At 33.3% G+C, this 11,158-nt stretch overlaps 2 pseudogenes; both read left to right on the top strand.

Moving 5' to 3' along the window:
- Positions 1–1,903: 1,903 nt before the first annotated feature.
- On the top strand, positions 1,904–4,908 carry LOC145807041 (flavonol 3-O-glucosyltransferase UGT76E12 pseudogene; annotated as a pseudogene).
- A 3,341-nt stretch (positions 4,909–8,249) lies between these two features.
- LOC114264743 (17.3 kDa class I heat shock protein-like) lies at positions 8,250–9,061 on the top strand (annotated as a pseudogene).
- The last annotated feature ends 2,097 nt before the right edge of the window (positions 9,062–11,158 follow it).

Below are 11,158 nucleotides of genomic sequence, written 5' to 3' on the forward strand. Positions count from 1 at the left end.
TAAGGGTGTTTAATTCAAACCCAATTTCAAACCAATTTCATGAACATGAAGAACATGAAAACATGCATGAATTCAAATCAATTCAAAGCTTCAAAACGTGCTCTAGTGAGCCAATTGATTCACAAACAAGATGAAAACATGGCCTACACTCAAGACATGAACATGCATGTGACAATTTGCCATGAATTCAACTCAAAACTCACTAATTCAAACATGCATGAATGAATTATGTTCCATTCCTACATGTATGAACTAAAACAAGACTTAACTCTACAATTGAAGCATGAATCATGCAAGAATTAGCTCAAACACAAGAATGAGAAGATGAAATCCTTACCTAAGTCTTGTATTCAAGGTTTAGGAGTCCAATATGACAATTTACACTTCAATTCCAAGCAATTCAAGCCAATTCAACAAAATGAACTTAATTTCTCTCCCTCTCCCTCTCTTGGTCGGCTAAGGCAAGGAGAAAGCTGAGCAAATGTGTTATGTGGTCAAGTGTAAGGCTCAAATATGTTATATTGAGTGGGCCACTAAGGGTGGCAATTTGGTAATTACGGCAAACTTGCAATTAACTCAGTTTAATCTAATTGAATCAAACCTAATCAGTTTTCAGATAATTATACCATAAAATCACATTAATTATGAGGATCATAAAACATCAATCACTTCCGAATTCGGCCGCCGATAGGGCCTTCAATTAGCAGTTTAAACATAAAAACACGAACAGGTCAAATAAACAATCAACAGATAAATGCAATTCAAACATACACACTTAGTCAATTCAGTTCCAGTTTTTAGTTAGTCAGTTCAGTACTTTAATCAGTTCAATTATCGGTCATAATCAGTTCAGTTCTCAGTCATAATCAGTTCAATTTAACGGTAATCAATGTTTATCGGTAAGCAGTGGTGAGGGTTATTACAGTAGATGACCAGGCGCGTGACCAAACTCAAAATTAAGGACTTGGCGTATCAATGTTCTCAGCCAGCCATCGTGCCTCCAAGGAGGTTCCTTTTTGTGAGCGAGTCAAGTTTAAATGGCTTGAGTTTAAGACCTTGTCTTCATTTGGGTGTAGAACAAGTTTTTTGTTATCTGTATATTGGGCTAAGTCCCTTTTGGCTATATTTGTAATGAATATGATGAAGACTACTACATTATGATGTCACGTATATATGTATAAAGTTTTAAAAAAAAAATTATGTCCCATATAGGTCTCCACAGCTCAATGGACTATGTATGTTTCTATATTTGTTTCCGCAGTCCCTAATTATAAGTTATTTTGTTTAGAGGCCTTTAGTAATCCAAGGATTACTGGCCGGTTACGGCACAAAACCCATTGGGGTAGGTTTGGGTCGTGACACTTATAGGTTCAAAATTGCACCACGTATCTTTTAAATTAAGAATCAAAATTTATTTATTTTTTTTTTAAATTAATGGTCGTAAGTTCAAGAAATTATTTAGTCTATTGTGAATTTTAGTGTGACTATCCAATAAGAAACTGTGTACTTATATTTCTCAATATATAAACTTCAAAAGGGTTGTTCATACAATATTGCAACCACCAATTTAGAAAGAGAGAGAATGGAAAATCAAGGAAGAGAAAGAGGTGGTGGAAGGGTGGTGGTCCTAGTGCCATGTCCATTACAAGGGCACATAAGTCTTATGATTGAACTGGCTATTGCCCTTCACTCTAAGGGCTTCTCCATCACAATTGCACACACCCTCTTCAACTCTTCCAACCTTTCCAACCACCTCCATCTCACCTTCCATCCTATCCCAGACGGCCTAACCAATCGCGACACCTCTTCCGGAGATTTCCCAACTTTTGTGTCGACTATTAACACCAACTGTGAAGCACCAATCAAAGAATGCTTGCCTTAAATGATGAACCAAGAAATGAGGATGGGGAATGAGGTGGCCTGTATCATCTACGACACAGTCATGCACGCTACTGAGACCGTCACTAATTATCTGAAGATTCCGACCATAGTGTTGCGGACCACTGGTGCTTCTGCTATGGTTGTTTATGGTTGCATGACTAGGCTCTATGAGGCAAGCTAGTTTCCTTTGGAAGGTATATATACCCTACAATTAACCCACTAACTCACTCTCTCTCACACACCTTATTAAGGTTAAGGGTATTCACTTGATTATAACCCGGGGGGGGGGGGGGGGGGGGAATCATATATACAATATATACTAATGATCACTTGTTATCTATGAATTTTTTAGTTATTTTGTTTGTTTGTCGACCATCTTAGGCTTCATTTGGGATGTGGAGCTTTTGACTTTTTAACTTTTTAGCTATTTTTGGATGAGCTTTTTAATTATTATTTTTGACTTTTGTTAGAGAAGCATTTTATTTTATTGACTTTTTAACATATTTTGTCTTTTTATGACTATTTTAGCCTTTTAGTCTCAAAAATGTTCATGCCAAAAAAGGGCTTAGGTTGGCATGAACTCATTTTATTACAATTTGAACACCCAACCCACTGGATGAATTTTTTTTTATAATATTAATAATGATGTTGTCATGCAAAAAATTCGTAATTATGAAAAATTGTAGAAGGCAATTGTAAAATTCAATATATCTACATTTTTATGTCAAAACATTAGTGTGTGTATATATATATATATATATGTGTGGTTGTGCACAGGCTGTGTTATGAAATTACAATCCATGTGACTGAGAGAATTTTTTTTTAATGATAATAATAAATAAATAAATAAATAAATAGAAGAAGAAGAAGAAGAAGAAGAAATGAAGCAATTTTGGCATCACAACTCTTATGCGGGGATTTTCAAAAATCAGAAAAGGGTTATAATATAAAGTTTCACTAATTTAATTTTAAAAAAACAACAAAAAAGAATAGCAGTACATAAAGAAAATTATACATATCTCAACCATGATGACAAAACAAGAAAATAATAGCAAAACAAAAACTAACTGACAAACATTAAGCAGACACAGGCCCTTGTCGTCTGAAGAATACTAATGTTGTGTTTGGTTGGGGGATTTGAGGAACGATTTGAAAAGAAAAATGAAAAAATTAGATAAAATGTGAATAAAAAATATACGTACATTTTTTATTCACATTTTACCTAGTTTCACACACATTTTCTCTTTTTTCTTTCTAAATTCTTTCCCAAATCTCCTAACCAAATACAACGTAAAGAGAGATAATGGCAAAATAAAAAACATAGCTAGACAGAAATGTAGAAGTTACTCCACAAAAGAGAAGAAAAAAAACACTGTTGCTATAATGATAACAACAAGGCTATCTGAAAATTTTAAATAAATTAGTAGATTTAGTATAAATAAACAATAGATATTAACAAGTATCATTTATCTTATATAAGGAGAATTCTATGCCTTATATACCCTTTATATATTGCAAAAAATTAAGATTATTCACTGACCATAAACTCCATGGCCCCGTTTGTTTTGGGTTATAGCAAGGGGATTAGGATTACTAGTACCTTGGGATTAGTATATGGGGTGTTTGTTTTGAGAGTTAGCCTTGGGACTATTAATACCTTGGGACTAACTAATACCTCGGTATTACTAATACCTTGTTTGTTTTGAGAGATAGGGAGGGTATTACTAATACCTTGGTATTACTAATACCCTTGGGGAGGGGATTCATAGTGAGGAGGTAGAGATGGTATTAGAAAAATAGTGAGGGGATTAGAAATTTTTTTATTTTTTTTATTTTTTATATATTGGAAATTTTTTTTAAAATATAATTTTTAATTTTTTATATTTTTTATTTGTTTTATTATTTTATATAAAAATAATTTAACAATTCCTCACTACTAATCCCCTCACTATCAATCCCCTCACTACTAATCCCCTCACTATCAATCCCCTCACTAACAATCCCCTCATTATTAATCCCCTCACTATCAATCCCCTCCATTCTATCTCTGAAAACAAACGACCCTCACTAACAATCCCCTCACTATTAATCCCCTCACTATCAATCCCCTCCATTCCATCTCTGGAAACAAACGGGGCCCATATGTCCAGATTCTAAATTGCAGGACCTAGTCCCGGGACTCCATCCCCTAAGGTTCAAAGACCTACCCATCTCCAAATTCGACAGTGTAGAATCCTTGCTCCAACTTCTATCCATTGGCTGCAACAAAACATCCTCTGCCACATCTGGAACACCTTGGACTCCCTCGAGAACCCAACAATGTCTGAACTTCAACACCACCATCAAATCCCATTCTTCCCAATCGGCCCTTTGTTCAAAATCTCCTCACCTTCCTGGAGCACTTCCTTACTTGAGGAAAATATCAACTGCATTTCCTGGCTTGGCAAGCAAGCCCCAAACTTTGTTCTATACATAAGCTTGGGAAGCTTAGCTTCTGTGAACGAGACAGAGCTAGTAGAGATGGCTTGGGGGCTGGCTAACAGTGGGCAGACATTCTTGTGGGTGATTCGACTCGATTCAGTTCATGGGTCTGAATGGATGGAGCTGTTGCCAGAAGGTTTTGATGATGTGATTTATGAGAGAGAGTGCATTGTGAAGTGGGCACCCTAAAAGGAGGTGTTGGCTCACGACGGAGTAGGGGGGTTTTGGAGCCACTGTGGGTGAAATTTGGTCTTAGAAAGAGTTTCAGTGGGGGTTCCGATGATATGTTCGCTGGGTTTCGGAGACCAGAAAGTGAATGCGAGGTATGTTAGTGGTGTGTGGAAGGTGGGTCTGGAACTTGTGGGGGATAGATTGGAGAGAGGGAAGATAGAGAGAGTGGTGAGAAGGCTTCTGGAAGGAGAAGAGGGGGAGGAGATGAGACAGAGAGCTACTAATTTGAAGAAAAAGGTTGAGGTTTGTGTTAATGAAGGTGGTTTTTCCCACAATTCCTTGAATGACTTGGTAGAATTTATTTTGTCTTTGTGATTTCCTAAATGACCATTTCATGATCTTCATTCAATAAGAAGTTGGTTGTTTCATGAAGACTTTGGATTTAAATAGTCTTAGAGTTTATCTACTAGTTGCACAGGAAAAAATAAGACTTTAGACAGACAAAAGAGCAATGATACTAATATTAAATGAGTCACAGAATAATTTACTGGAAATGGAATGAGTAATTCTATGGATAATGTTAGGGATATCAAATTTTTTACCAAACAAATAACCAAATATCTCATATGGGTGTGGAGTTTACTTTTTTGTGGATCCCACACCAATTTGAAATATTTGGTCATTTGTTTAGTAGAAAATTTGAGACTTATAGCATTTTCTGTAATTCTACCGTTATCACTTTTTTATACCATATTTAATATACAATCTTATTTGTTAACAAATTACTTAACATAAATATGAGTGGTGAGACCTATTACACCAATAATATGTTAACACATGAAGTAGTATATTAATGTGATATAAAAAAAAATAATAAATATAGTATTATTGAAATGTAATAGATAGTTGGCATTAAATTCAATTATGACAAGGTTCACATTCAAAATAAATCATTAATACACTTTTCATGAATTTTTATTTGTTTTTAAAGAGCTTTGCCACATGCTCTGATTTCATTACTTCCAATTACACTTTAAATGAACTGGCAAACAATCTTGAAAGGAGAAAAAAGAGTTTGAACAAAATTGATTGGTTAGTATTGTTTGTCACCTCATTAGAGATGTAGCTAGGGTGATGAAATGAGAGATGGAGTATTTCTGATTTTTAAATACTACTAATTTACTATTAATTTATCGATGAGTAAATCAATTTTTAATATGATTTAATTATAATGCAATTGATTTCAATTATGGAATAATTGATTTCAATTATTGAATATGTTAGGTAATTCTTTTTTATATCTTCTCTAATTATTAATCAATTAACTGTTTTACATAGGGGTGGTCGCGGGTCGGTTGCGGCCACGGAACCTTTAATCCGCCATCTGTCCATCAGATTGGTAGATTGGAGAAAATCAATACACATCCATCTGCCAATATAGCAAATATGGATTGAGCAAATTGACAGATTGACAGATTGTCGGATGGATGCGAATCGATTTGGTGGTTTAAAATTTTATAAATTTTCAACATAATTCAACTTGTGTACTTCCTTAAAAAAGAAAAAAAAAGTTATTACAGTCAATGACTTTAAAAAAAAAGTAATACAATCATTGGATGCCTCATCCGGAAAAAAAAAATTTGAAACTTTAGAATATTATAATCGTTGCATGCCTCATCTACATAAAGTATTATAATTTGTGATTCTTAAAATATAAAAACTATTCTAATCACCAAAATCATGAACAGATTAGGGGTATAAAAATGGCCTGCGGCCCGTTGGGCGGCCCGAAACCCGCCTGCAACTCAAGATGGGCCCGGCTCGTTTAGGCTCGCTTGGGCCCAGGCCTGAGCCTAGCCCGAGCCCTTGGGCTAGGGCCTAGGCCATTGTTTTGAAGCCCGCCCTAGCCCATGGGCCCGACTCATTTGGCCCCGCCCATCGGCCCGCGCGGGCCCGCCAAGGCCCAATGTATTTTTTAATGAAAAATAATAAATTTTTTGGTAAAAAAAATTTAAAAAACAAAAAAAAAATGGTTAGGCCTGCCCAAGTCCGAGGCCAAGCCCAAGCCCATTGGGCTGGCCCAAGGCATGGCCCACTGGCCCACCCAAGGCTCGAATACCCCTGGGCTTAATTTTTTTAGCCCGTGGGTCGGCCCAGCTCAGCCCGAATTTTGGCGGGAGCCCGCGAGGCCCAACATGGACCCGACCTAACCCGAGCCCGGGTCGGACTGGGCTAGATTTACACCCCTAGCAGTAATAGAGATTGTATGCCTCTATATTGTTACATCTATATCTATTTTTGAAAACAAAAATCAACCAACATATGTCATCTTTTTTATTTATAATTTTTAGAGTTAGATTTAATAACTAAAAAATATAGATAAATAATACATTTATTTTTTTTAATTCAAAAAATATATTCAAATTGAAAACTCTTTTTCAACAGAATATATTTAACAAAATATTTAAATTCTTTTTCAATTGAAAACACAAACATAATATCTAAATAAATTGAAAATATAAAGTCTTACAAATTATTAGGGTTGCTTGCGGTTTGGAAGTTTGGTTGAGGGTAAAGGATTCTCAAATCTGCCATTTTTTCAAAACTAGGCAGATTGGAAAAAATCAATCTGCAACCGTTCGCTTGTCATTACGCATCCGTCCAAAATGCAGCGGATTGGTTCGATTTGATTGGTTTGGGCGGATCGATGTATCTGCAGCTCACCCATAGTTTTACACATTATTTAATTTAAAAAATATACTTAGGCCTAGTTTGGGAAGACTAAATAAGTGTACTTTTTGACTTTTTATGAAATATAGGTTGGGTTTGGGTTGAGTTTGAAGTGATGTGTTAGAGAGGTGATGTGACTTAAATAAGATGATGTGACTTAAATAGGATAGTGACTTTTTGACTTTTTATCTTTTTTGTCTCATGCCAAACTTGGCCTTAGTCCTCGTTTGGCAACATTCAATTTTAGCCTAAAAATTAAAATGTTACTAAAAAATTAAAAAGCTAACAACTTATACCAAAAAATCAAATATTCTATTTTCTCTCTATTTTTCATATATTTTTTTCGTAAAAACCAAAAAATCATTCTAAATATACTAATTTTTCTACATTATATTTTATTCAAAAAATTAAAAATTATTAAAATAATCTGTTCTCAAAAGAAACTATATATATAGTGGGTGTTTGGGAAATTACTATTTTGGTAGGTTATTTTAATTTTTGGCTACTTTAGTAGGCTAAATTTTTTATATTTGAAAAGATGATTGGATTTTTGTGTAATTAGATGTAATGTTTGTGAGAGAAAAAATGAAATGATTATGGATTTGATGTGAGAATTTGTCTTATTAATTATTTTAGCATATTTTATCTTTTTGTGAATTTTAACCTAAATCAAACTAAAATTCCATTTCCCAAACATCCCCTTAATTTTTCTAGAAATATTCACACTTCACCTCAGGTTTGTTTGTGTTTTTGTACATGGATATGGACATAGTTTTGGAGTAATAAGGAAGGGTAAGCCCAGCACATGTAGTACTGGGCCGAGCTAGCTTCTTTGTGGATATTTTAGTTGGGATTTGGGACATTAGTCCAGACATTTCTCGTACGTACTAGAAAGTTCGTGAGCATTTACTCCCAAAAAACAAACAAACCTAACGTCGATACGCCGCGAAAGTACTGGAACAATCCCTTGCTATAAATACCAAACACGTCGCTTCCCTATCGTCGCAGAACATTTACGTGTAAAAATTTCTCGGTATACAAACAGAGTACTTAAGGCTCCCACAAATCACATCCCTTAATTCTTTCTTTGAATTCCGATCGCATATCAAACCTCGCAGCAAGTAAGATGTCGATGATCCCAAGCTTCTTCGGCAACCGACAAGGCAGCAGCATCTTCGATCCCTTCTCTCTCGACCCCTTCAGAAACATCCCATTCTCCGAATTTTCCCTGGAAAATTCCGCAATCGCCAACGCCCGCGTGGACTGGAAGGAAACTCCGGAAGCTCACTTGTTCAAGGCCGATCTACCGGGGATGAAGAAGGAGGAAGTGAAGGTGGAGATCGAGGACGACAGAGTTCTGCAGATTAGCGGAGAGAGAAATGTGGAGAAGGAGGAGAAGAACGATACTTGGCACAGGGTTGAGCGCAGCAGCGGGAAGTTCATGAGGAGGTTTAGGCTGCCGGAAAACGCGAAGATGGATCAAGTGAAAGCTTCCATGGAGAACGGAGTTCTGACTGTCACGATTCCGAAAGAGGTAATGAAGAAGCCTGAAATCAAGTCTATTGATATCTCTGGTTAGAATTTAGTGCCTATATTGTGAATCAGTCATGTAGTAGGGTGTGTGTTTGATGTTATTGACAGTGTCTAAACCTTGGTTCGTGATGTAATTGCTATGTTTACTTTACAATTTAGTGAGGATTTTTAGAGTTTTGTTGAATTGTTTGTGCATTTATGTTTGTACTCTGTACTGAAACGTAATAAGATTTCGGAAAATAATAAAAATTCTCGATTGATGCAAGTATGGCGAATCACTTTTTGTTTGCTTCATTTTCAATATTTCAAATAAATTTCTTATAATCTAATTTAATCTTTTAAAAAAATTACTATCTATTTTAATTATTTATAACATCGTGCAATTAAGAATATTGTATAAAGAATTTAATTAAATTTAAGACATAATTGAATGGTGAATAAATGTTTCTTGCTGGAGAATTAGGATATATCTCTGTAGAAATATAAACGCCTTGTTTGGCAAAAGTTTAATAGTTAATTTTAAGTTAAAATTTATAAAAAGGTAAAATAAGTTTAAATAATTAGTCTTTGTTTGGAAAGAGTTAGCTTGATTTTTTGATTTTTTTGACTATTTAGTCCTGATTTTTTAGTCTCGTTTGATTTTTATCTTTAACTTTTTTTATTTTTATGAAAAAAAAAATGTAATAATTATGATTTGGATGTGACATTTTATTTTATTGATTTATGTAGTTAATTTTATTTTATTTTTAGTCAAAAAGTTAAAATCAATCATAACTCTAACAAGATAAACTATCACATCAAATTCATAATTATTTTATTTTTTTCTTTCTTAAATATTACATAAAATAATTAAAAATTAAAATAACCTACTAAAATAATCAATTTTCCAAACAAAGCTAAAATAGTATGTGCCAATTGATGTTATTGAGAGTGTCTAAACATTGCTTCTTGATGTTATTGCTATGTTTACTTTACGATTTAGTGAGGATTTTGAGTGTTTTGTCGAATTGTTTGTGCATTTATGTTTGTACACCGAGGCAATTTGGAAAGTTGGAAAAATATTAGTTTTTTTAATTTTTTAGGTTTTTTACACAAAAAAATTCAAAAAAAAATTTAATTTTTTTTAGCAAAAAAGTTAGTCTTTTAACAAAAAAAACTAAGAAAGTTAAAAAAATTAATTTTTTACCAATTTGGCAAAACACCATTCTGTACTGAACCGTAATCAGATTTGGGAAAACTGTAAGTATGGCGACTCACTTTTTGTTTGCTTCATTGTCAAATAAATTTCTTATAATCTACTTTAATCTTTAAAAAAAAATTGCTATCTATCATAATGATTTGTAACATCGTGCAATTACGTATATTAGATAAAGAATTTAATTAAATTTAAGACATAATTTAATGGTGAATAAATGTTTCTCTTTAGGGGAATTAGGATATATCTCTGCAAAAATATAAACTTTTGTTTTGGCAAAGGTTTAAATAGTTAATTTAAGGTTAAAATTTATAAAGATATAATATAAGGCCCCGTTTGGGAACTTATCTTTTTAGTCAAAAAGTCAAAAAGTTACATTTTTAACCAAAAAGTCAACAATTCATACAAAAAAGTCAAAGATTCTCTTTTCTCTCTACTTTTTGTATATCTTTTCGTAATTAGCAAAAAAGTCATCCCAAACATATAAGTTTTTTTTACCTACTTTTTTAGCCAAATAACCAAAAAATTACTAAATTAGCCTGTTCCCAAACGAGGCCTAAGTTAAAATAATCAGTCTTTGTTTGGAAAGAGTCAAAATAACATGGTTTTCTTAGCTATTTTAACTTGATTTTTTTAGTCTCCTTTAGTTTTTGTTTTTGACTTATTTGATTTTTGTGAGAAAAAAAATATAATGATTATGATTTAGATGTGATATTTTGTTTTAATGATTTATGTAGTCAATTTTTCTTTTGTACATTTTTAGCCAAAAAGTCAAAACTAAACATAGTTTCAATAAGATAAAATATCACGTTAAATCCATAATCATTTCATTTTTTTTTTCTCTCACAAACATCACATCCAATTATAAAAAAATTCAACCATATTCCTAAATATAAAAATTTTAACCTATTAAAATAATCAAAAACTAAAATAATTTACTACAATAGTCAACATCCCAAATAAAGCCAAAATAGTACGTGCAAACTGATTTTAAGGGAGAAGAGCAACCATTCCAGAGCTTTTGCAACACAATGAGGCTGTGCATTACGAAATTGACTTAGTTTATATATTATTTGGAATTTTTAGAATATTATGGTGGGTTCAATTGAAATTTGATTCGGAGCGATTAAATTAGATTAATCAATGTCCAATTGAGTAGCTTAAGCG

Source organism: Camellia sinensis, chromosome 14 (genome assembly GCF_055761805.1).
Source record: "Camellia sinensis isolate YWXY chromosome 14, ASM5576180v1, whole genome shotgun sequence".
NCBI classification, from domain to species: Eukaryota; Viridiplantae; Streptophyta; class Magnoliopsida; order Ericales; family Theaceae; genus Camellia; species Camellia sinensis.